Source organism: Littorina saxatilis, linkage group LG16, assembly GCF_037325665.1.
Source record: "Littorina saxatilis isolate snail1 linkage group LG16, US_GU_Lsax_2.0, whole genome shotgun sequence".
NCBI classification, from domain to species: domain Eukaryota; kingdom Metazoa; phylum Mollusca; class Gastropoda; order Littorinimorpha; family Littorinidae; genus Littorina; species Littorina saxatilis.
The window spans coordinates 17,407,674-17,435,536 of NC_090260.1; the positions used below are offsets into that span (position 1 = coordinate 17,407,674).

Genomic DNA, 27,863 nt, shown 5'->3' on the forward strand with positions numbered 1-27,863 from the left:
TATATGCGAGTCACAAGTCAATTATTTTTCTTAAACTTAACTCTTTTTCAAAAATACATCCGATCTCTAAAGGGGTACCGTATCTATAAATACCTATGCACATTTTTGCAATCAAATCAGCAAATTGACATAGTTTGCTTCAGCGGATGAAATAGAATTCCTTTTAACTAGGCCAAATAGGGCATCCCGCACATCAACATGAATTCTTTTTGAACAAGCGGTGAAGAAGGCTTCTTCAACAAGATTCCACACTTTGCTTATTTTTTTACAATAATAAAAGAAATGTTCGATATAATCTGTCTCTTCTGTACAATGTGTACAACTAATACTCTCAGTAATGCCCATTTTATACAATATAATGTTCGTTGGATAAATGTTATGAGTTATTTTCCAGTGTAGCAGTCTCAATCTTACTTCTTTTGATGCGTTGCTTGCTATCTGCCAAATGTCCTTGTTTATTTCAATTCCCATCTTTCTTTTCCAGAAACTGACTATATAGTCTCAGTTTGATAAGCGTCTACCATTAATTTACGAAACTGCCTGGGTTTAAATGTACTTATTTTTTGATAATCCATTACCTTCATAGCTTGTATTCCATTATCATTCATCTTCAAAAAAAGGGATGCTATTGCTGTGCGAATTGCCCCATATTCAAAGAGTCTTGTTGGTTTATGCCCAACTCTTTCACAAATCCTGTGAAATGGTAAAAACATATTATTCTCGTATAAATCCTTCACATAGCATATATCAGATGTAACCCAATCACGTAGAAACATTGTCTTGCCACGATAAGCATTTAGAGAGTTATTCCATAGGCATACATTCTCCAGCTGGGTCATTTTTTTCACGCATGGTAATATCTTTTCATGGTTGTCAAGCCAACATTCTAAAACGCTTTTCCAGAACTTGTTTGTAATCAACCCTTTAAATAAGGCTGGTTTGACGTTTGCTTGAAAGCAGCATAGATTTTTTCCGAGTTTGGAGAACATACTGAGTGGAATACTGTTCCAAGCTTCTTCGTTTGGTTGCAGTAATTTCGAAAACCATCCAAGTACAAAGGATTTTTGAAAGTCACCCAAGTCAATCATATTTAGGCCACCTTTACTTGTTTCCTGGCACATAACTTTTCGTTTTACCTTTTCATAGGCTTTTGTGTTTGAAAATCTTTTTTTCCAAATGAATCTGAAAAACATTGAGTTCAGTTTACATATGATCTTTTCGGGTATAATCAAAGCTTGCAACGCATGTGTTAATTGAGGGATCAAAAGTGATTTTACAAGGCAAATCTTTCCCATTATACTGCAGTTTCTCTTAGACCACTTAATCATTGTGCTCTGAATATGATTAATTTTTTCTGTCCAATTTTCTTCGATTTCCGAGGCTTCTAAATTATTACTAAAATATATACCAAGAATTTTGACTTTTGATTTCCATCTGAAGCCACATGGCTGCTTCTCAGAGTACTTCTGTGAACCCAACCACATGGCCTCCGATTTCAGTCTGTTCACAGCCAGTCCTGAGAACTTGGAGAAATATGACACCAATGTCAGAGCATTTTGCACATCATCAGTGCCTTTCAGAAAAAGCGTAATATCATCAGCGTACAAGATCATTTTCAATAGTTTTTCTTGATTAGTACTATTGGCTGATGGCAAGAATACCCCTTTAACTGACTGATCTGCCCTCATCTTGACTGCCAGCAGCTCTAAGGCGAGCACGAAGGCCATTGGTGAGAATGAGCAGCCTTGTCGAATTCCAGCGTTCATTTCTATAGGCTCTGACAATCACCCCATATAATTTACACAACTTACTGTTTCGTTCATGAGCGTAGTGACCCATCTAACGAAAGTGTTACCAAAATTGAAGCGTTTAAAGGCATACATTATGTATTCTTTTGATATTGTGTCGAAAGCAGCTTTGTAGTCTAGAGCTAGGAGTAGCCCTGGTTTGTTCGTTTGTTTGAGATGTGTAATTATATCATCAATCATTCTAACTGCTGTGCTACTATTTCTGCCTTTCATAAAACCAAACTGATTTTCATGAATTATTGTTCCAAGCACACTTTTTAGGCGTACTGCTAGACACTTTGCCAGTAACTTATAATCTGAGTTTAGTAAAGATATTGGTCGCCAGTTATTCAGATCATCCCTTGACAGTTGCTTCCCTTTGTGTATTAATGTTATAACTGCTCTCTTTTGGGTCGGAGACATTAGACCATTATCAAAAGCGGCGTTCAAGGAACATATAACCATTGTCTTTATCTGACACCAGAAAAATTTCATAAAACCAGTTGTTAGACCATCTCCGCCTGGTGCTGAGCCATTTTTCATTATTTTTAAAGCCTTTGTGATTTCATCTTCAGTTAAAATGCCCTCAATGCTATTTTTCTGTTCTTCGGTCAATTGTGGAACTTCTACGTCTTGTAAAAACATTTCAACATATTGTTCATCAAAGTTAATTCTTTTTTTGTATCTATTTGAATAAAAACGAGTTTGCTCTTTTACAATATCTTGTCTTTTTTTCAATACTTGTCCCTCCTCATTAGTTAGTCTATCCATTACTTTACTATTTGCTCGAGCTTTTTCTAGGTTGAGAAAATATTTAGTGTTTTTTTCTCCGTCTTCAATAAATTTTACACGTGCCCGTGCATGGGCACCTTTTGCTTCTCTAATCGCATACAATTCCATTTCTGTTTTGTACTTCTCCCGTTGATCAACTAATTCTTTGTCTGTCGGGTTAAGAGCCAAATTCTTCTCTATCTCATCTAATTCAGACTGTAACTCTGCTTTCCTTCTGTTTGATAATTTGTTCTTAGTTTTACAGTATGCCATGCACCATTCCCTTATTTTAATTTTGCAGAGTTCCCATTTTAGTTGATCATCTATTTCGGTGTTTTCATTAGCATAGTCTGTTAATAGTTTATTCATTGAGTCTACAAAAGTTTTATCGAGTAACAAACTGTCATTACATTTCCAATATGAGGGTCCCCTCTTGATTTGAGACATGTTATAGGAGAGGGAAACGAGTCTGTGGTCAGATTGTGCAACCGAGTGAATTTCACATTCTGTTACCCTATTTAATACTGATTCTGTGGCAAAAATATAATCCAGTCTGCGGGCGATAAAAGGATTTTTCCTTGACCATGTATATTCTTTTTCTCCATGGTGAAATAATCGCCACACGTCTATTAACTCATTCTGAGCCATACAATCACGGAATGTGTCAATATCTTTTTCGTTGTGATTTTCACCACTAATAATATCTGAATCATTGTCCATCACACAATTAAAAATCCCCACACACCACACTATAGACATTTTCCGGTTTACTGACCTGGTTTCTTAGCTGTTCAAAAAAGCGCTGTTTGTTCTTATGTTCTGCTGGTGCATATACGTTCCAAATATACATATCGTTATCATTAAACACAACGTGAATACCAATAATCCTTTGGCTTTTGTAAATACACTGAATTTCGCCTGCAAAGCCCTTCTTTATGAGTATCATCTGTCCCATACTGTGACTAGTTTCCCCTGTATAATACAGTGCCCCTCCCCATTCTCTTTCCCACGCTGCTGCATCGTGTTCTCCTTATGTACCCGTCCTGGGATTTTGATTGCGGTTTCTCTAGACAAGCGGGCACATGTTCTACCACTGTTAAGTTCTTTAGAAAACATGGTTTTATGTAATTATATCAACCAATAGACGAATTGATTTCTATTTGTTTGTGATTGATGTTATGTTATCCAATAATGTATATGTCGTATCCATTCTGTACAATTTGCGCATTATGTACAATGAGCAGCATATCGTGCTCATTGTATACAATGAGCAACAAGTTTTGCTCATTGTATACAATGAGCAAAACTGTTGCCCATTGTATACAATGAGCAAGACCATAAAGTTGCACATTGTATACAATGTGCACCGAGTGAGCAAGATTGTTGAATGACGTTCAAGCTACACTGATATATGAATCATAATGAATGGTAAAGTGTTCAAATAACGATGTTTGTTATGTTTAAGCATTGTTTTAATTCTCATTTCGCTAAAACTAAACAGTGTATTAAGAATTTAATTATTGTAAATTAAAGGGGCAGAAAACAGCTAAAAACAACTTTGTTTAAAAAAATTCTTTGATGCATAGGAACCACTTTAGTGAAACCGCACATCGATAGCGCTGTTAGTTTGGCTGGAAATAACATTTAACTTTGTAGTGGAAGTAGAATGACGTCATATTTTTTATTTTAAAACGGCCGTAACTCGCTTCAAATTTGACCAATATGCATGCGGATTTTTTTTGTTGCTTTCGGCGTTTTGAACTGGCGTGCATGTGATAAGAAAAGGAATGGAACAAAAAATCCAAAACATCCAAATCCAAATCCAAAAAATTCAAAAAAATATTCAAAATCTTTTCTTTTTTTAAAATATATTTTTTGTTACATTTACCTAGAGTAAAGTGTAAAGAGTAAGCAATCTCTTTTTGGCCCAAAAACATGAAACGACAGCAACCTGTTGACTGCCCCGTTAATTAAACAATAAAAACAAATACAACAATTAATGTTGTTTCAACACACGCACACACACATAACATTCGTTCATAATAACGCTCACATTGTCATGTCATGCTAAAAGTAAGAGATAGAAACAACAACGTCAGCTAATGAGAGCGTCGTTTTCACCGCCTTTCACACTTTTTCTATTTGTGAGTAAAGGGTTCAAATAACGATCTTGCAAACTACGTGCGATTTTGACCAAATAGGACTGAACCCAGGGGCGGATCAGTTCATTTTATGGGGGGGGGGTTTCCAAAAGTATATTGAGAAGATATGGGTGTGAAGGCGTGAATCGCTGACGGCGCGAAGCGCCTAGCTTGCTATATAGGGGGGTCCGGGGGCATGCCCCCCCGGAAAATTTTGTAAAAAAAGGATGCAAAATGGTGCAATCTGGTGCATTTTGAGGATGATCATTACCAGTTTCAGGCAGCAGATTTTGTCACTGATTAATACCCCAAAAAAACACCATTTAAAAAAAAAAATTTTGGCTGGGGGGGGGTTTCCGGAAACCCCTGAAACCCCCCCCTCGTCCGCCCCTGGAACCGAACTCGTGTTTGAAATTATTTGGATTGTCTGTCCACTTTCTTTCTTTCAGTATTTTAGTTTCGGTGTCAGTGTCAGTCTGCCCGGCGATAGAACGCGACCACCATGGATCAAAATCGAACTAAGTTTGATGCAGAAGTGCAACGTCAAAGTGTTGGCCACGTGAAGTGGTTCACACAGGAAGACCTTACCACCATGACGGAAAGAGTTCGACAACTGAAACTCGGAAGCCAAAAGAAGACGCCCAACGACTACAAACTCGTAAAGCAATACGACGTAATCGAAGTTGCACATTTCCAAAGACTGATTGTGGCGGGATCGAATCCTGCACGATATTTATTATTTACAATAATTAAATTCCTTTGCACTGTATAGTTTTAGCGAAATGAGAATTAAAACAATGCTTAAACATAACAAACTTCGTTATTTGAACACTTTACTCACATATTCCATTCAACCATTCACTATGATTCATATATCAGTGTAGCTTGAACGCCATTCAACAATCTTGCTCACTCGGTGCACATTGTATACAATGTGCAACTTTATGGTCTTGCTCATTGTATACAATGGGCAACAGTTTTGCTCATTGTATACAATGTGCAAGATATGCTGCTCATTGTACATAATGCGCAAATTGTACAGAATGGATACGACATATATACTAAATGAAGCAAAGGCGAGCAAAAACTTGTCACTCAGAGAATACACATGATATTTAACTCGTCAGTAATGTAAACTGGACACTACTGCCGTCAAGAGATAGTGAAGGCCAGGGATGCCAGGGAACACACAGTCACAAACATCCTCAGTCTTGGCCACCACATTATTGGTGAGTAACGTCAAGCCTCAGTCTTGGCCACCACATTATTGGTGAGTAACGTCAAGCCTCAATCTTGGCCACCACATTATTGGTGAGTACCGTCAAGCCTCAGTCTTGGCCACCACATTATTGGCGAGTAACGTCAAGCCTCAGTCTTGGCCACCACATTATTGGTGAGTAACGTCAAGCCTCAGTCTTGGCCACCACATTATTGGTTAGTAACGTCAAGCCTCAGTCTTGGTCACCACATTGTTGGTGAGTAACGTCAAGCCTCAGTCTTGGCCACCACATTGTTGGTGAGTAACGTCAAGCCTCAGGTCAGTTTGGCGAAGTCGACTCCAGGAAGTCGGTTCATGCAAGTGTTGGCACTTAATGTTTGGTAAAGAACTTTGCGGTGTCGACTTTGGCCTCAAGTCTGTCAGTCAAGACAGCCTGTTAGAATGTGCTGAACCGTATTCATGCAACGGTCGTCCGTGACGACTCCATGAGTATAACAAACTGAAGCTGACATTGACAGCACAGGGCATGGACCAGTGACATTCCCAGCACAGACTGGCCACGCCCCTCCAGTCAGTCGATATGGTCTTGACGACGGCTCTTAGAGACTCTCTCTCTCTCTCTCTCTCTCTCTCTCTCTCTCTCTCTCTCTCTCTCTCTCTCTCTCTCTCTCTCTCTCTCTCTCTCTCTCTCTCTCTCTCTCTCTCTCTCTCTCTCTCTCTCTCTCTCCGTAACTCAAGTCGGTCACCCTGTCAATGTTCAGCCCTTCGACACCGTGTGTACTTGACAATGTGCGATCTAAAATCGGTGAACAGATTTTCACAAAGTCTGCTTTTGAGCAAGATTCTAAAAGGGACAAGGACTTCAATCGCCGTCATTGTAGCCTTTCTGTCAAAATTGAATAAAGTGCCAGGTGTGATTTCAAAGCGGCACACAGTATAGGCTGTCCTATGAGATCGCTATAGATCTTTCCTTATGTACTCGTCTGGGGATTTTTCTCGCGGTTTCTCTCAACAAGCGGGGACATGCAGATTCTGCATGCTCTGCCTTTTACGTGGGTTCGTGTACTCATGTACAGCAATCGATGGATTGGTCTATTGCATTATTATTTTTCTTGTCCAATAATCAAGTATAATTAATTATGCACAAGCGAGCAAAAACTTGTCAGTCAGAGTGAACAATAATATGTAAACACGACGCTACTGTCGAAAGATGTTCAAGTTGATCCCACTGTGTGTGATTTGACTTATAACATAATTATGTCTGATTCCAGAATATTCAATGAAAGTTGCTTGGCAGCGTATTTCTATACTCAATGCTTTACAAAACAAGAAAATCGAGAGTATATAGTCCGTTACGGGTCCGCCAACCCCCACCCCCTATCGTCAATGATCCAGTGAAAACAAGTTACAATTGGAGAAAAGACACTGACAGGTATCCGTGACGCGTTATTCCAACAGTCGGAATTTCCAACTATTGTGTATTTTCGAGTTCACTTCCCCAGCCCACTGTTCCCGTTTTGCAATGGGCCGACGGCCTACGCAGTATACAAATCGTTTGTTTGTTCTGTCTCTCTGTCTCTTTCTGTCTGTCTGTCTGTCTGTCTGTCTGCCTCACTCTCTCTTTCTCTTTCTCTCTCTCTCTCTCTCTCTCTCTCTCTCTCTCTCTCTCTCTCTTATTATGTTGCGATTTTCCATCATCATCATCATCATCATCATCATCATCATCATCATCATCATCATCATCTTCATCATCATCATTTACACCATATGATCATTGTGAGCATTAGTGTAAACGTTGGTATTGTGTGAATGTTACCGTCGATCACTTTACATGTGTAACCTCAATTAACATGTTATGTTGCATGTTTCGCTTTTGATTTGTATGTTGCTTACTTTGTCATTTTGTTGTTTGTGTTTATTTGCTTGTTTGCTTACTTGTCGATTATTTGCTGGGTCGTTCGTTTAATTTGTTTATTTGTCATGTTGCTTTACTTGTTTATCATTTATTAGACATTTGTATTAGAAGTAAGGACCGGTTGTAAGAAAAGGCGTCGCCTTAAACCTCTATCCTTGAAAAATAAAGTTCCATCATCATCATCATCATCATCATCATCTCTCTCTCTCTCTCTCTCTCTCTCTCTCTCTCTCTTTCTTTCTCTCTCTCTCTCTGTCTCTCTCTCTCTCTCTCACTCTCTCTCTCGCTCTCTCTCTCTCTCTCTCTCTCTCTCTCTCTCTCTCTCTCTCTCTCTCTCTCTCTCTCTCTCTCTCTCTCTCTCTCTCTCTCTCTCTCAAATGATCAACAATCTTTATTCTAAGTTCAGTCAAAAGCTTTTCAACGGGTTTTTCCCATCACGATTCTAAACAACTTTATTTTGGACTTGCGATTTGAAGTAAAATAAATGGTTTAAGAGAGATAAGCGCAGAGAGAACTAGTTCAATCGCAGACACTGTCTGCTTTCATTCAAAAGTGAATACATTGCCAGGAGTGATTTGAAAGCGACACATAGAAAGCTGTCGTCTGGGATTACTAGATTTCTCCTTATGTACCCGTCCTGGGATTTTGATCGCGGTTTCTCTAGACAAGCGGGCACATGTTCTACCACTGTTAAGTTCTTTAGAAAATATGGTTTTATGTAATTATGTCAACCAATAGACGAATTGATTTCTATTTGTTTGTGATTGATGTTATGTTATCCAATAATGTATATACTAAATGAAGCAAAGGCGAGCAAAAACTTGTCACTCAGAGAATACACATGATATTTAACTCGTCAGTAATGTAAACTGGACACTACTGCCGTCAAGAGATAGTGAAGGCCAGGGATGCCAGGGAACACACAGTCACAAACATCCTCAGTCTTGGCCACCACATTATTGGTGAGTAACGTCAAGCCTCAGTCTTGGCCACCACATTATTGGTGAGTAACGTCAAGCCTCAATCTTGGCCACCACAATATTGGTGAGTAACATCAAGCCTCAGTCTTGGCCACCACATTATTGGTGAGTAACGTCAAGCCTCAGTCTTGGCCACCACATTATTGGTGAGTAACGTCCAGTCTCAGTCTTGGCCACCACATTATTAGTGAGTAACGTCAAGCCTCAGTCTTGGCCACCACATTATTGGTGAGTAACGTCAAGCCTCAGTCTTGGCCACCACATTATTGGTGAGTAACGTCAAGCCTCAGTCTTGGCCACCACATTATTGGTGAGTAACGTCAAGCCTCAGTCTTGGCCACCACATTATTGGTGAGTAACGTCAAGCCTCAGTCTTGGCCACCACATTATTGGTGAGTAACGTCAAGCCTCAGTCTTGGCCACCACATTATTGGTGAGTAACGTCAAGCCTCAGTCTTGGCCACCACATTATTGGTGAGTAACGTCAAGCCTCAGTCTTGGCCACCACATTATTGGTGAGTAACGTCAAGCCTCAGTCTTGGCCACCACATTATTGGTGAGTAACGTCAAGCCTCAGGTCAATCAGCTTGGCGAAGTCTACTTCAGGAAGTTGGGTCATGCAAGTGTTGGCACTTAATGTTTGGTAAAGGACTTTGCGGTGTCGACTTTGGCCTCAAGTCAAGACAGCCTGTTAGAATGTGCTGAACTGTATTCATGCAACGGTCGTCCGTGACGACTCCATGAGTATAACAAACTGAAGCTGACATTGACAGCACAGGGCATAGACCAGTGACATTCCCAGCACAGACTGGCCACGCCCCTCCAGTCAGTCGATATGGTCTTGACGACGGCTCTTAGAGACTCGCTCTTGACGACGGCTCTTAGAGACTCGCTCTCTCTCTCTCTCTCTCTCTCTCTCTCTCTCTCTCTCTCTCTCTCTCTCTCTCTCTCTCTCTCTCTCTCTCTCTCTCTCTCTCTCTCTCTCTCTCTCTCTCTCTCTCTCTCTCTCTCTCTGCCCCGTCCCTAGAGAGAGAGAGAGAGAGAGAGAGAGAGAGAGAGAGAGAGAGAGAGAGAGAGAGAGAGAGAGAGAGAGAGAGAGAGAGAGAGAGAGAGAGAGAGAGAGAGAGAGGGGGGGTGTTTATGTTGGCAACCTCCCGCGCTACACACAAATGGTCCCTTCCCCTAGCGCACACTGTGTACAGTGGGGCGCCGACTGGTGCACGTTATTTTGTCGTCATCTTTAAAGTGGTAAAATATGAACCCGACAAGGTACATCAGAACGATAAATAGATTCGTGGTGGATATTTTACTGGCTGTAAAAATGCATATTTTTTCAACCAGGTAACGACAGTGGTGTAGTAAATTGATCCATCTACATCATACAGTATAACAAGATTGATACGCCACCGCGTTATACGATCACAAAAGTGAATATAAACTTAGCAAAACCATTATTGCGACAAATGTTGAACCCCTTTTAAACCATCATTCCTGTGTCCTTTCACTCCAATTTTCTCTTGACGACGGCTCTTAGAGACTCGCTCTCTCTCTCTCTCTCTCTCTCTCTCTCTCTCTCTCTCTCTCTCTCTCTCTCTCTCTCTCTCTCTCTCTCTCTCTCTCTCTCTCTCTCTCTCTCTCTCTCTCTCTCTCTCTCTCTCTGCTCCGTCCCTAGAGAGAGAGAGAGGGGGGGGTGCGCATCTCACAGACCAAAGACTTCTTTAACAGGGATCCCCTGGCCGCCGCTCAGATACGGGTATCCCACCGATGGACGTGACAAAGACGGAAGTGACATTTAACAATATGTTATAACATGCAGACATAGACCCCGATTCACATGACGACACACACAGTGACAGACATAGACCCCGATTCACATGACGACACTCACAGTGACAGACATAGACCCCGATTCACATGACGACACACACAGTGGCAGACATAGACCCCGATTCACATGACGACACACAGTGACAGACATAGACCCCGATTCACGATCACATGACGACACACACAGGGACAGAAAAAAGCTAACATGCATCAGAGTGGGGTGCATGCATTTTAAGTGAAATGAATTACCTTACGCTAAGATTGGAAAAGACAAGCAAGTTACACTATTATCATTTGCTAGCTGACCAGTTCTCTAGCTCAGGAATGGTTTTGGCTTTAAAGACCAACATTATATAAATGGTTGTATTGGGTACAAAGTATCATTTAGTTATGTAAACATGAGGATTTAATCGATGATTTTGATGTTAGCAAAACTTTTTGGTTTTTTTATTTTGGTTTAAAAATGCACATGTTCCTCACGGCAAGGTCTCTGTCTCTGTCTCTGTCTCTGTCTCTCTCTCTGTCTCTGTCTCTCTCTCTCTCTCTCTCTTCTTGATCAATACTAAAAAAAAATTAAAAAGCATTTACATAGAAGACCTTTTTGTTGTTGTTGTTTTAGTCTGGATGTTTGGAACTGTGAACTTGCTACTAAACTTCAATTGCGTTTTTATAAAATTGTTTTCAAACTAAAAAAATCAACTCCAAATGCTATGATATTTGGTGAACTTGGAAGATATCCACTAGATGTTAATATGAAATGTAGAATGCTTTGCTATTGGTATAAACTGATTAGTCCTATTCATAAAAATAAATTTTCAAGTATTGTGTATTGCTTTACTTATAAATTGTATATCTAAAGATGATTGAATCTAATTATTTATGTTTTATTGAAAAAACCTTCAATGAAATTGGTCTCTCTGGCCTTTGGACTTTTCAAGAAAATGTTCAATACTCAAGCGCATGGTTTAAAAGGAAAGTAAAAAGAAGCTTGTATGACCAGTATATCCATAAATGGTTTACAGAAATTGGAACAAAAAATATGTTTTGGAATTATCGAATGTTTAAAGATATGTTTGCATGTGAAGACTATGTCACACACCTGCCATATCAACAATGTGTTTCAATGATGAAGTTTAGAACATTAAACAACAATTTGCCTGTACAGAAAGAACGTTATCTTAACATCCCGAGGTCAGAAAGAACTTGCACCAAATGTGTATCACAAGACATAGGTGATGAATTCCATTATTTATTTGTCTGTGATTTTTTCAAAGAAGAAAGAGCTGAGTTGTTACCACCTTATTATTGGAAAAAACCTAATGCACTTAAATTTAAAAAGTTGTTTGCTACTAAGAAAAAGAAATTGCTAAAGAATATTTTGGACTTTATTAATATAATTTGTAACAGTTTTTCATAGCTTTTTTTTAATTTTTAATTTTTAATTTTTTTTATTTATTATATTAGCATATATCATGATTGTATTGATTGTATGTATTGTTCAAAATGCCCCCATGGGTTATGGACTAATAAAACTTGAACTTGAACTTGGAACACTTGCAGTCGAGTTGATTTGATAAATAAACCATATACAAGCAGAAATGAAACTACAGCCAGTGTATCAAGGATATAACCAACACATACACACAAACAATCTTACCTCTGAGTAAACGATCAGATGTTCAGGTTGGTTGGTTTGTTGGCTGGTTGGTTGGTTTGTTGGCCGGTTGGTTGGTTGGTTGGCTAGTTGGTTGGTTTGTTGGCTGGTTGGTTGGTTTGTTGGTTGGTTTGTTGGCTGGTTGGTTGGTTTGTTGGCTGGTTGATTGGTTTGTTGGCTGGTTAGTTGGTTTGTTGGCTGGTTGGTTGGTTTGTTGGCTGGTTGGTTGGTTTGTTGGCTGGTTGGTTGGTTTGTTGGCTGGTTGGTTGGTTTGTTGGTTGGTTTGTTGGCTGGTTTGTTGGCTGGTTTGTTGGCTGGTTGGCTGGTTTGTTGGCTGGTTTGTTGGCTGGTTGGTGTTCACAGTTATGCAGGGACACACACAATATTGTATTACTCTCTGGCTTCTGAATGTGCCGCGGAGGGACTGGTTTGGTGATGCCACGGATACTCGAGTAAGCAGAAGAACACCAAGTCAAATCAGACAGAGAGGAACGCAAGTCATTTCATGCAGAAGAACACAGAGTCAAAAACAATCTCAGTTTTGGTCATCAGTGTAGAAGTAAGTAACCTGAAGCCTCAAGTAAATTTGGCGAATTATGCTTAACAAAGCTTCGGAACTGATTTGTTGGCAAAAAGACTGTGTCGACTTTGGGCTCAAGTAAAGACCGTCAGTAAGGAATGTTCTGAACTGTATGTGTGCACAAGTCAACAGTGACGCCGCCCTGAGAAACCCAGACTTTTAACTGACATTCAAACAACACGCAGTGATAAATAGACAGTGACACACAGCCAGCACACTCTGGCCACGCCCCTCCAGTCAGTCACGTGGTCTTGACGCGCTCATAGAGACTCGCTATGAACTTTGGGACGGGACAGGTTCGAGTCATAACGCGCTGTCAGTGAGATTTTGGTCGTATGTGTCATTTTGTAGTACGTGAGAGAAAGCGAAACACTGACGATCTGAGTCAGTGTGTACAGCAGCAAACATGGCTTCTCCTTATTCAAAACACACCGACATACCGCGCAGAGGTAACACAGCTATGTTTGGTTCATACACAGTAATGGTGAGAGAACATGAACACCTACTATAGCCTTGAAACCATTCCACTGACCTGAGAAATGTGTTTGTTTGTTCTTTTGTGCTACCGAATAAAAACTTGTCACCACCCCAAAGTGACTGTAAAGAATGAGTACTACGAGCAACAGACACCAAGCACACCGTGTGAACATCGCAATATAAGCATAGTTTAACAAACACAATCTTCCACAAGTCCCCACAGTCGGTGTTCCAATACAAAGTTTGTATTGTCTTATAGTTCCAAAATATTCATGTTAGAATATTTTCACAGCTTTTTTCTAAACATGTACAGAGAAAGTTTGTCGATTTGTGTACATTTCACTGTGAATGACAGTTACTCTCTGAGTCAGCTGACGTGAACAGCTAGAGATATAGTCCAGTCAGATGAGTGACATTCACACGTCTCAATCTTAATTTGTATATTCAGTGTGAATGACACTCACTCTCTGAGTCAGCTGACGTGAACAGCTAGAGATATAGTCCAGTCAGATAAGTGACATTCACACGTCTCAATCTTAATTTGTATATTCAGTGTGAATGACAGTCACTCTCTGAGTCAGCTGACGTGAACAGCAAGAGACATAGTCCAGTCAGATGAGTGACATTCACACGTCTCAATCTTAATTTGTATATTCAGTGTGAATGACACTCACTCTCTGAGTCAGCTGACGTGAACAGCTAGAGACATAGTCCAGTCAGATGAGTGGCATGCACACGTCTTAATCTTAATTTGTATATTCAGTGTGAATGACACTCACTCTCTGAGTCAGCTGACGTGAACAGCTAGAGACATAGTCCAGTCAGATGAGTGACATTCACACGTCTCAATCTTAATTTGTATATTCAGTGTGAATGACACTCACTCTCTGAGTCAGCTGACGTGAACAGCTAGAGACATAGTCCAGTCAGATGAGTGACATTCACACGTCTCGTATATTCAGTGTGAATGACACTCACTCTCTGAGTCAGCTGACGTGAACAGCTAGAGACATAGTTCAGTCAGATGAGTGACATTCACACGTCTAAATCTTAATTTGTATAGTCAGTGTGAATGACACTCACTCTCTGAGTCAGCTGACGTGAACAGCAAGAGACATAGTCCAGTCAGATGAGTGACATTCACACGTCTCAATCTTAATTTGTATATTCAGTGTGAATGACACTCACTCTCTGAGTCAGCTGACGTGAACAGCTAGAGACAAACTGAGTCCAGTCAGATGAGTGACATTCACACGTCTCAATCTTAATTTGTATATTCAGTGTGAATGACACTCACTCTCTGAGTCAGCTGACGCGAACAGCTAGAGATGAGTCAGATGAGTGGCATGCACACGTCTTAATCTTAATTTGTATATTCAGTGTGAATGACACTCACTCTCTGAGTCAGCTGACGTGAACAGCGAGAGATGAGTCAGATGAGTGGCATGCACACGTCTTAATCTTAATTTGTATATTCAGTGTGAATGACACTCACTCTCTGAGTCAGCTGACGCGAACAGCTACTGAGAGATGAGAGTCACCCCTGCCCACTGCTCCGAACGCAGCCATGAAAGATTCCGTCATGCTAGCTGCAAAAATAAATGAAAAGCTTCGGCCATCGATAATTGAAACATGTTATTTGAATGTTTCTCTATAAACAATAGCAGGCCCCGTCAATACCGTCGATGAAAATAAAGTGAGAATATGAACGCGAAATAAAAACTGTTTGTGTGGACCACCCGGTGTATAGTTGTTAGTAAGACCGTCATCAACGTTTCCCAGCCATTCATATTCACGTGTGCTAGTTGACATTCAATGGTGATTCTGTCGTGTTCAAAAGACTGTTCAAGAAGGCACACAGAGGCTTTGATAACTGCACAGCAATGGTTTCTTTGCCACGTTGGATACAAAGACGTCAGGGCCCAGACACTCCTTTAGAGCGCCCTGCACACACTGACAGTACCTTAGTGTTAGGCTAGAGAAAGGCAGGGCCCAGACACTCCTTTAGAGCGCCCTGCACACACTGACACTGAGTACCTTAGTGTTAGGCTGGAGAAAGGCAGGGCCCAGACACTCCTTCAGAGCGCCCTGCACACACTGACAGTACCTTAGTGTTAGGCTAGAGAAAGGCAGGGCCCAGACACTCCTTTAGAGCGCCCTGCACACACTGACAGTACCTTAGTGTTAGGCTAGAGAAAGGCAGGGCCCAGACACTCCTTTAGAGCGCCCTGCACACACTGACACTGAGTACCTTAGTGTTAGGCTGGAGAAAGGCAGGGCCCAGACACTTCTTTAGAGCGCCCTGCACACACTGACAGTACCTTAGTGTTAGGCTAGAGAAAGGCAGGGCCCAGACACTCCTTTAGAGCGCCCTGCACACACTGACAGTACCTAGTGTTAGGCTAGAGAAAGGCAGGGCCCAGACTCTCCTTTAGAGCGCCCTACACACACTGACAGTACCTTAGTGTTAGGCTAGAGAAAGGCAGGGCCCAGACTCTCCTTTAGAGCGCCCTGCACACACTGACAGTACCTTAGTGTTAGGCTAGAGAAAGGCAGGGCCCAGACACTCCTTTAGAGCGCCCTGCACACACTGACACTGAGTACCTTAGTGTTAGGCTAGAGAAAGGCAGGGCCCAGACACTCCTTTAGAGCGCCCTGCACAAACTGACAGTACCTAGATAAGTGTTAGGCTAGAGAAAGGCAGGGCCACGCCAAGACCCGACCCTCCGTTAAGGGACAGCTCGTGTTGTGTCCAAAACATAGGGCAGTCCCCAGACACGCCAAGACCCGACCCTCCGTTAAGGGACAGCTTGTGTTGTGTCCAAAACATAGGGCAGTCCCCAGACACGCCAAGACCCGACCCTCCGTTAAGGGACAGCTCGTGTTGTGTCCAAAACATAGGGCAGTCCCCAGACACGCCAAGACCCGACCCTCCGTTAAGGGACAGCTCGTGTTGTGTCCAAAACATAGGGCAGTCCCCAGACACGCCAAGACCCGACCCTCCGTTAAGGGACAGCTCGTGTTGTGTCCAAAACATAGGGCAGTCCCCAGACACGTCAAGACCCGACCCTCCGTTAAGGGACAGCTCGTGTTGTGTCCAAAACATAGGGCAGTCCCTAAACACACCAAGACCCGACCCTCCGTTAAGGGACAGCTCGTGTTGTGTCCAAAACATAGGGCAGTCCCCAGACACGCCAAGACCCGATTCTCCGTTAAGGGACAGCTCGTGTTGTGTCCAAAACATAGGGCAGTCCCCAGACACGCCAAGACTCGACTTTTGTTAAGGGACAGCTTGTGTTGTGTCCAAAACATAGGGCAGTCCCCAGACACGCCAAGACCCGACCCTCCGTTAAGGGACAGCTCGTGTTGTGTCCAAAACATAGGGCAGTCCCCAGACACGCCAAGACCCGACCCTCCGTTAAGGGACAGCTCGTGTTGTGTCCAAAACAGAGGGCAGTCCCTAAACACACCAAGACCCGACCCTCCGTTAAGGGACAGCTCGTGTTGTGTCCAAAACATAGGGCAGTCCCCAGACACGCCAAGACCCGATTCTCCGTTAAGGGACAGCTCGTGTTGTGTCCAAAACATAGGGCAGTCCCCAGACACGCCAAGACCCGATCCTCCGTTAAGGGTTGTGTCCAAAACATAGGGCAGTCCCCAGACACGCCAAGTGTAGCTTTGGCTACCAAGGGATATAATTATTGATCACTATTCAATACATGTCAGAACATGTAGGTGGGTCGTGTTACTTTGTCTCCATTGCTTTTGACCTTCCAAAAAGTCCTTGACAATCCCCAGACACGCCAAGTGTATATAGCTTTGGCTACCAATACAAATATTGATTATTATTCAATACATGTCAGAACGCGTAGGTGTGTTGTGTTACTTTGTCGCCATTGCTTACAATCTTGACCTTGCAACAAAACAAAAAAAAGAATTACAAGTAATTAAACAGAAGACACGAGATTCATAACGCTGACACAACTCAGACCAAAACAGGTTGACTTTCAGTCTGACGTGTATTCAGCAATAAACTTCAGTGTCAGCCAAGTTTGTAAGAATGTTCATTGGTTGGCAAATTAACAAGAGTTCCTTTAGTTTGATGTACACATTGATTGTCTGAGTCAAGCGAGTTCCTTCCCAACTTGCCATGCAATGCAGGGCTGGATTAAGTATAAGAGAGGGTGTGGGGGGGGGGGGGGTCCATAACGAGGCAGGGGTCCAGGTGCCGCCGTTACCCCTTCTGTGGTAAAGGGGCGACGCCTTGTCGGGGTGTCAGGGGGGCTTTGTTTTAGCTCACGCACGAGCTCTCTCTCTCTCTCTCTCTCTCTCTCTCTCTCTCTCTCTCTCTCTCTCGCTCGCTCGCTCTCTCTCTCTCTTTCTCTCTCTCGCTCGCTCGCTCTCTCTCTTTCTCTCTCTCTTGCTCGCTCGTTCTTTCTCTCTCTCTCTTTCTCTCTCTCTCTTTCTCTCTCTCTCTCTCTCTCTCTCTCTCTCTCTTGCTCGCTCTGTCTCTCTCTTGCTCGCTCGCTCTCTCTCTCTCTCTCTTTGTGACTGTTACAATGATTGATCTCGATTCAGTCACAACCGTTTTGCAGAGAGGTTTCCAAAAGCTATATCGGATTCAAGATTCAATGACTTGAAAGGCACAGAGAAGGGCTTGCGTTGTGTACGTGCAGAGAGAGCGTAAAGAGACATGGTTCAATCGCCGTCATTGTCTGTTTTCAATCACCAGCTAACAAAGTATCAGGTAACATTTTAAAGCAACACACAGTAGGTGTCAGAGATTTGACCCTATGCTTTCAACGTGCGATTTTTTTCTCACGCTTTCCCAGACAAGCCCGAATTGACTGTCTATCGTATCTTCAAATTGATATAATTATGTTGACTGTCTATCGTATCTTCAAATTGATATAATTATGTTGATGACTGTGTGCCTTGTAATCGATTGATTGATTGACCGGATGAAGATTATTGCGCTTAGTGTTACAGTTTTGTTTTGTTTTGTTTTTGTGTTCATTTCGTCTTTTTTGGTTTATGTTTGTCTGTGTGTTCTAAGATTCTCTAATTGAGATCAGAAAAACAAGAATCTCTGCGGTAAAAATAAACTACGCAGTTGACGGAAATGTCTGGAGCAAAGGCATACTTAAGGTGGAGATTAATCCAATGAATACCTGCGAAAGTCACAGTTTTCAGTTGCTTCGTGCGTCTTTGTTTCTTGACCAGTACTCTTGATCTTGGTACCGTTGTGTTTCTTGACCAGTACTCTTGATCTTGGTACCGTTGTGTTTCTTGACCAGTACTCTTGATCTTGGTACCGTTGTGTTTCTTGACCAGTACTCTTGATCTTGGTACCGTTGTGTTTCTTGACCAGTACTCTTGATTTTGGTACCGTTGTGTTTCTTGACCAGTACTCTTGATCTTGGTACCGTTGTGTTTCTTGACCAGTACTCTTGATCTTGGTACCGTTGTGTTTCTTGACCAGTACTCTTGATCTTGGTACCGTTGTGTTCCTTGACCAGTACTCTTGATCTTGGTACCGTTGTGTTCCTTGACCAGTACTCTTGATCTTGGTACCGTTGTGTTCCTTTGACATAAGGCTCACTGTGTATAACTGGATCAAACACGTGATAACCGCTAATGAATAAAGTAATTAGTTTTTTCCGATTAAGGTACATATTGCGACTAATTGCAACCTGGCAGTGTGGAGGGTATCACCGCAACAGTTGGACTATATCCTTATGTACCCGTCTACGTATGTTTGGTTTTAACTATTTGCAAGAGGATGCAGATATTTAGGAAAATATGAAATGCAAATGGCTGCCATAATTAATACTTTGTCGATATCTACTTCCTCTAGCAGATAATCAAAACCGAACATACATAGACGGGTACATAAGGATGAAGACCAACTGTTGCGGTGATACTATCCTCACTGCCAGGTGTGTACCTTAATCGGAAAAAAACAAATGACTTTATTCATTAGCAGTTATCACGTGTTTGATCCAGTTATACACAGTGCTAGTGAGCCTTATGTCAAATGGAAGTGCAGCTATAGAGTCTTAGGAACACAACGGTACCAAAATCAAGAGTACTGGTCAAGAAACAAAGACGCATGAAGCAATTGAAAACTGTGACTTTCGCAGGTATTAATTGGTTTGATTTCCACCTTCCCATGCAAGTGTGCGCATGTTGACTGTAAGATGGATGTGTTTTCATGACGTCACTACTAATTCAGAACGTCGTTGCTGCAGCGGCTGCACAAAGAATCTCGTTACACAATACTACAAGTAAACAAACTAAGTTTAATCTTAAATCTGGACAACACAAAACGTCCACAAGAGCTTCGACATAACGGCCTTTAAGGTGAACAGACACGAGACACAACACAAAACGTCCACAAGAGCTTCGACATAACGGCCTTTAAGGTGAACAGACACGAGACACAACACAAAACGTCCACTAGAGCTTCGACATAACGGCCTTTAAGGTGAACAGACACGAGACACAACACAAAACGTCCACTAGAGCTTCGACATAACGGCCTTTAAGGTGAACAGACACGAGACACAACACAAAACGTCCACTAGAGCTTCGACATAACGGCCTTTAAGGTGAACAGACACGAGACACAACACAAAACGTCCACAAGAGCTTCGACATAACGGCCTTTAAGGTGAACAGACACGAGACACAACACAAAACGTCCACAAGAGCTTCGACATAACGGCCTTTAAGGTGAACAGACACGAGACACAACAGAAAACAACACAGTAAACATGCTGTATATTCACTGATAAGTATCAAGTAAGAGTCAACTCAAACACAAAACGTGAGAGTGGAATTAAAATTGGACCACCCTGTGCATAGTTTCTCGTAAGGCCGTCTTCAACGTTTCCCAGCCAATCATATTCACGTGTGCTTGTTGACATTCAATGGCGATTTTGTCGTGTTCAAAGACTGTTCAATTGGACACACAGACGCTTTGATCAATACTCAGCAATGGTTGCTTTGCCACGTTTAGTTGGATAAAAAAAACTTCAGGGCCCAAACACTTTTTTAGGTCGCCCCGCACACACTGACACTGAGCGTGAAGTCAGAGAAAGGCGAGAGCACGTCAAGACCCAACCCTCCGGTATCGAGACAGGGCGAATTGCGCCCTGACAAATCACAGGCCCTTGACACATTAGCACTAGCTTTGTCTACTAAATGCAATATTCCTATTCAATATAGGGCACTACATGTACAGATGCTGTGTTGCTTTGTGGCCGTAAGTTACTTTGTGTCCGAAGAACAACAGATAGATAGTCTCAAGATAAAACACAGGATGAAGCAGGAAACCAATCATCTCAACAGGGGGGACTTTCACTATTATAACTGTGCACAAACAAAACGCATTGTCATCATTTTCACCAGTTTTCATTCACAAGCACCTGGGAAATAAATCTCACGTTCCCCATGCAATAATTTATTGAATCCCCGGTTACCATAGTTGCAGGAAGCAGGTTATACATGGATAATAACAAGTCGCGTAAGGCGAAAATACAATATTTAGTCAAGTAGCTGTCGAACTCACAGAATGAAACTGAACGCAACGCAACGCAGCAAGACCGTATACTCGTAGCATCGTCACTCCACCGCCTGTGGCAAAGGCAGTGCACGTGGAATTGACAAGAAGAGCGGGGTAGTGGTTACGCTATGCTGCATAGCACGCTTTTCTGTACCTCTCTTCGTTTTAACTTTCTGAGCGTGTTTTTTAATCCAAACATATCATATCTATATATTTTTGGAATCAGGAACCGACAAGGAATAAGATGAAAGTGTTTTTAAATTGATTTCGAAAAAAAAATTTTGATAATAATTTTTATATATTTAATTTTCAGAGCTTGTTTTTAATCCGAATATAACATATTTATATGTTTTTGGAATCAGCAAATGATGGAGAATAAGATAAACGTAAATTTGGATCGTTTTATAAATTTTTATTTTTTTTTTACAATTTTCAGATTTTTAATGACCAAAGTCATTAATTAATTTTTAAGCCACCAAGCTGAAATGCAATACCGAACCCCGGGCTTCGTCGAAGAGTACTTGACCAAACTTTCAACCAATTTGGTTGAAAAATGAGGGCGTGACAGTGCCGCCTCAACTTTCACGAAAAGCCGGATATGACGTCATCAAAGACATTTATCAAAAAACTGAAAAAAACGTTCGGGGATTTCATACCCAGGAACTCTCATGTCAAATTTCATAAAGATCGGTCCAGTAGTTTAGTCTGAATCGCTCTACACACACACACACACACACACACGCACGCACACACACACATACGCACATACACCACGACCCTCGTTTCGATTCCCCCTCGATGTTAAAATATTTAGTCAAAACTTGACTAAATATAAAAAGCAAACCCAATAGAAACGCTCGGGGATTCTTCGGCTCTTTTCATTGGTATTTCCCCAGACCTAAACAGACGACACGACGCTGCTTTGCAAAGTTCCAAAAATGAACTGGCAAACTGGCAAAAGTAAACAAAAAACAAAACTACTTCATGAAAGGTCATAAATTCATCACACACAAAAAAAATAATGAAACCTACCGATATGTTTTGTCTTCTTACAAAGTCATGGAGTGCGTGTATCTGTGTTTCGATACACAGACGTTCGGAGAAACACGAACGTCAAGTTCAAGTCAAACCAATTGACCCCTGCCAGTGGCCCACACACATTTTGACCCGTCACAAGACGTTGTATCGATAAACGAAGCACAAATAAGAAATAATAATAAAAGCAAAGAACATAGCAACAAGATATGGAAAAATCTAACAAAGCCGAGCAAGCAGAATGAAAAACAAAGAGGCAATGAGTCGGAAAGAAGATCGCAATTCTTTCCTTCGCTGCACGACACAAATCTTCTGTGACCTTTGACCCAACGTAGCTTCCACATTCGATCACTAAGCTTAATATTTACAACTGAAAACCGAGTGGGTGGAATACTGAGAGGAATCTACAGAACTGTGCATCCTCAAACCTGACATACTTATCCTAACATTTTATGAACTCAAAACACAGAAAGTTGCTTTCACACGCCAGCTTTGATTGCAACAACGTGCTGGGGCCCCTAACCATGTATCATCAAAACGGAACTCGTGTTTCGAAGCATGGCTCCCTGTGTTGATTTGGCACTTATTTTCTCACCACTAAAATGATGACAAAAACGATATTTGGTGGTGTGTTGTCAGACCAGCTTTTTTGTTGGTCCTCGGGGGGCATATCGACTTTTGTTTCATATTGATTGACCGCGGCCTTTGGATTTGGTCAATAAATAGGAAACAAAAGACGATATGCTCCCCCTCGGACCGACAAAAAAGCTGGTCTGTCAACAACCCATCAAACATCTTATAATAACGCCTGAGATCTTCTACAGGTTTTTTTCCGGGGGGCGGTTATCTTTAAACTCTCAAACATCAAATGACGATTTCACAGCTGTCACAGACAATGAGTATCCAATTGTTTTACTTTAATTTGTGTCTGAAATGTGTAAAAATATCGAATTTTAATGTCTAATGCCTTTTGTTTAGCGCCGGAGACTGTCTTTTGGTGACGAAAAACGTTGCGGAAGGACGATTAATTATTTTTTTGTAAATTGTGTATAACTATTATGATTAGTTTGAATGTTGGAGTTGAAACATTCCAGACGGCAGCTGTGCTCGGCGTGCAAGTATGGTAGATAAGAGGCACAAAATATCATTTGAACAAAAAAAGTCTAAACCGCTGAGTGTAATTGTTGTTGTTATTTGTGGATGTGTATCACTCTGTGATGGTCAAGTCTGAAACCACTCAAAGGTACAATAATGCTGCGGCGCGGATGTTACCTGTTTTCTTTATAAAGAAATCTCAACATAGAAACTGGACCGGAGTATTACGTGAATCTAAATCATAAACGGCTCATTAAAATCTGTAGAAAACAAACGCCATTTCTGTCACTTCGTTTTTAAATCACTCGGAAATGTTAGGGGAGGCTGGGGGTCGGGAAGGGGGGGGGGGGGGGGGGGGGGGGGTGATATACGTTTGTCTGTCTGTCTGTCGGTTGTTTGTCTGACTGTTGTTTGTCTGTCCTTGTGTCCACACCTCCCCCTATGAGATGTAGGGGCTGGTTGGGCGGAATGTAGGATAACTCTAAGGATAAGATTTCATGTCGTCCTGTGCAGTTACCCTCATGGAAATCCGGGATGCTTTCTCACTGGGGAAAGCGAGCTGCCATACCGTTGTTGGTACCTGCACAGATAATTAAATTTAATCAAATTAGAAAATGTAAGGTTCTTAAAAAGTAGAGGCTTCAATTGGAGTAGAAAACCGTTCCTGAATTTACAATGTTAAAGTTCAACATCACCAGAAGAAAAAGTAGAATCTAACTCTTTCATGTCATACAGAACCTTCTTTTTTAAACATTCGGAAACAGTTGCAAGCGAAAAAGAACCCTGCCTTAGTTGTATTCAATGCGGAGTAAACTGCCATGGTGATTCAAGGGATGCAACTCGTCTTCTGTCCGGGAAAAAAACAGTTACTTGTGCCCTTTAAACCTTCCTCACAAGCCGATGAAACTAAAACTAGAATAGGGAACTGTGGAAAAACTGTTTTCAGGATAAGTAATTTACTAGTGCAAACCTTGAATGATCCTGAGTTTCTAGCATTTCTGCTTCTTCATCTTCTTTGTTCATGGGCTGAAACTCTCACGTTCACTCATGGTTTTGCACGAGAGGAGTTTTACGTGTATAACCGTTTTTATCCCGCCGATCAGCCAGCCATACGCCGATTCCGGGGGCCACTGTTCCGTTTGGTGTAGGGCTTTGCTATCTCAGCTGAACCTTTCTTGGAGCTTGGCGGCCTAATTTTATCAGCGGGCCCTGCGCGCGCGGTGCCGGTGACCTCTCTTCTCTTTGGCGCGAAATGCTGGCGCAGCACAAAGACTTTGGCATCCAGTCTGCAACTGTACAGCTGTGTGTGTGTCAGTGTGAAAAAAATACGTATTTCTTGGCGTGAAATGAATGGTTTTCGTGACTTGATGGTTGGATTACCTTCATCTTGTGTATCTGGTTACTCTGATATACAGGCTTTGTGTCAGTGCAAACCAGAGGTTTACGCAAGACTCGCTTTTTCTGCAATTGTGGTAATACTGATATAACTCAGTGCTGACACGTGCTCTTTGTTCCACTTACAATATTCAGAATATGCACGTTGTGTACCATGTTCTGACCACGCTCAACAATCATAGCAGCGATTGACTGTGTTTCCTGTGTTGCCGTCAGTAAGTACTTATTCTAAACTGTGTTATAGAGTGAGAATAAGTTTTGCGCAAGGTGTTTGTGTGATTTCTGGAGCAATTTAATTTGCCCCGTAAATACCCACGCGGTGCACGCACGGTTCATCGGAACAGGCACTCGTTGCAAGACACTTGTTTTATGGACTATGTGTGACAATCGCTGTGGCTGTTGACTCCAGTGCATTTCATCTTTTCTGTTTTGTTGTTGCTTGTTTTGCGCCCCCCCCCTCCCCCCATTGTTTTGTGTTCTTAAGCAGTATGATGTGTTTATTCTTTACTTAATGTTGTCACTTGTGACTGTAATTGTGCTTATGTTTTTGCCTGTCTGTTTGTGTGTACATGGTTTAGCTTGTTTATTGGTGTCAATTTCTTTCAATTTATTGATTTAAGGTGTCCCAGTTAAGAATGGCGGCAGTGCAACATACGGAAGATCTCCACATATTTAGGCTAAATGCTATGTGCAGAATTTGTGGCAGAAGATCAAAGGCAGCGAAGGACAAACATCATACCATTAGGCATTGCAAAAACTATGCATCAGGGTTGTTTCAGTTTCACGGTATTCAAGTTTCTGAAGAAGCTAATGGCACCACTTTCTCAAGTACATTGTGTGCAACATGCTCTTCTCGTCTCAGCCAACAACAAAAAAACTAACATTCCATCTCAAGGATTCTCAAAAGCAATACATAATAACATTGAAAAAACAAAAGTGATGTGGACACAATACAACTCCAAAGTGGAAGTAGCTGACTGTAGTGTGTGTAAAACGTTTGCCGAACAAATGGCCGGTTGTCTTAAAAAACAAAAAAAGCCAGTGAAAAAGCTGCTAGTCCGCAAAGAAAAAGCACATGTGTTGACAGTACTGATGCCTGTACAAGCACTTCTATTGTTGAAACCTTTCAGCCACAGTGTTCTTCAACACCTGAAACAAAAACCGCAAGCCGTGTGGTCAAAAAACGTCTGTTCGACCTGCTGACATCTCGCAAGGGTACGACTCAGAGTCAGAGTGATGTAAGTACTAACAATGACACAGTCGTCGTGTCAGCTGCTTCAACATCATTTCAAACCCAAGCCCCAGCAGAATCAAACGATAACACACCTGTAGCAAAGTCTGTATCTCAGTCACAGAAAGCAACAGATACTAACACTGTTTTGTCAAAAAACAAACCACAAACCCAACTCCGCCCAATAGAACAGTTGCAAGCACCTTTGACAAAAAAAGAGGAAGAGTATTTAACTGGCTTAGTTAGGGTTAAACTGGCACAGTCAGATGACAAGAAGACGTTGATATGTAAGACAAAAGCACAGCCACTTGTCCTAAAGAAAATTGTGAGAGCTAAAAAGTCATCAGCGCTAGTTTCTACTCCAATGAGGAAGAGAAGAGCAAAGGAAATTGCCAACTTGAGAAAAGAAATTTCCGGTTCCACGGAAGCTGACATAATAAAACAACAAAGCACTGAACTCAAGCACACTACAAAGCGCAAAAGGGATGACATTCTGAAAACAGCTGGGTTGGGACAGGCACGCGTCTCTTCAAAATCAGCAGCTCAAATTAGAGCAAAACTGTCACTTAGCTGGGCAAAACAAAGGCAGTTGCGAAAATTAAACAAGGCAATGGGAATAAAAATGGAGTGTGAAAAAAAGGAGAGGGAATTTCAGGAGGGAGTGCTTTGTGGGAAAATAGAAGTTTACACAATACGTCTCTCATGCATCAACAAAGCGACAAAGAAAGAGGAAGTTAGGGGCATTCCCGTGTCTTCTATTGTCAGCTGGCCCAAGTTTGTAACTGATCTCTTAGACCAGTACGACAAGAAGAACATGCTAACATGGCATAACAACACCTTGCCAGAAAATGAAATTTGGGTTAAAATCGGGGGTGACCATGGAGGGGGTAGTTTTAAAGTTGTTCTTGAAGTAGCAAATCTCCACAATCCAAATGCGAACTCAAAGTTGGTTGTGATGACTGAAGCCAAAGATTCTGCTGAAAACCTTGAAAAGATTTTAGGCAGCACTATTAAAGAGGGAGTTAGTGCTGTCAACGGCATGATGTGGAAAGGAAAAAGGCTGCGAGTGTTTATGTTTGGGGATTATGATTTCCAGTCAAAAATGTATGGACTGTCAGGAGCCCAGAGTAGTTATCCATGTCTTCGGTGCAAGACTTCGAAAACGCAAATGCAATGGAGTCCAAGAGAAAAAGCCCCCAAAAGAACGTTAAGAAACATGAAAGAAGACCTCATAGGGTACCAAGAATCTGGCAGTGACAAAAAACATGCCAAAGACCACTACAACGTCATTCGCGCTCCAATATGGGACGTCAAAGTGAGTCATGTAGCGCCGCCTTACCTTCATTTGCTCCTTGGTATTGTAAACAAACACCACGCTCTTCTTGAAAGTGAGTGTCACCAGCTTGACAAGCAAATAGCAGATGCCCTTTCTAAAATAAAACTGAGTGAAGAGCGTTTTGTGGTGATTAAGAACACTACCGAAGCATTCAGAATGTGTGTCAGAAAGATGTATAATCTCCGACAAGAAGGGAAACTTAATCTGAAAACGTTTCCAGTCTTCGACAAATCTGAAGGACCAATAGTTGCAGGGGTTAATGAGATTTTGGATAAGCATAGCATAACACCTCAGGCCTTTTTTGGTGGCAGCTTCAATGGGAATCACTGCAACAAATACATTAAATGTGAGACGATGACTGTCCATGACATTGTTGCGCGCTGTTTGGGTTGTTTTGCGCATTGCACTAATAAGATGCGTGTGCCTGTATGATCACGTGAGACCGCGAGACTTGTGAAAGATCTCGGCAGTCGAGCGGGAACCTTTGCGAAGTAAAGAACAAGAAATGACTTCGCTTGCTCGACTCACTTTTATTGCGTTTGACTGAGAAGCGTTCACCCACAAACAACCACCAGAACGACAGAACAACAACACCACAAATGGCGTCGTCGACAGCCGCGGACAGCGGTTACAACAACACCACAAATGGCGTCGTCGACAGCGGACAGCGGTTACAGTGAAGCCAGAGAGAACACCACAAATGGCGCACGGACTGAACAGAAGAAAGCCAGAAAGGACACCGGGCGGAGACCTGTCGTAGCTGTGTAGCTGTGCCAACCAGTGCATGACCCGTTGCGCTGCCAGCGAGGCGAAGTTTTCAACTGCCAGACAGCGGTTACAGTGAAGGTCGAGT

The 27,863-nt window shown here is 41.9% G+C and overlaps 1 long non-coding RNA gene across 1 annotated transcript in view; it reads right to left on the bottom strand.

The window, feature by feature from the left end:
• LOC138950560 (uncharacterized) overlaps positions 1-13,800 on the bottom strand; it is a 173,662-nt gene extending 159,862 nt beyond the window's left edge. Inside the window, exon 1 of the long non-coding RNA XR_011450722.1 lies at positions 12,298-13,800. This is a non-coding gene — a long non-coding RNA (uncharacterized lncRNA). The remainder of the gene's footprint in view (positions 1-12,297) is intronic.
• Between the last annotated feature and the right edge of the window lie 14,063 nt (positions 13,801-27,863).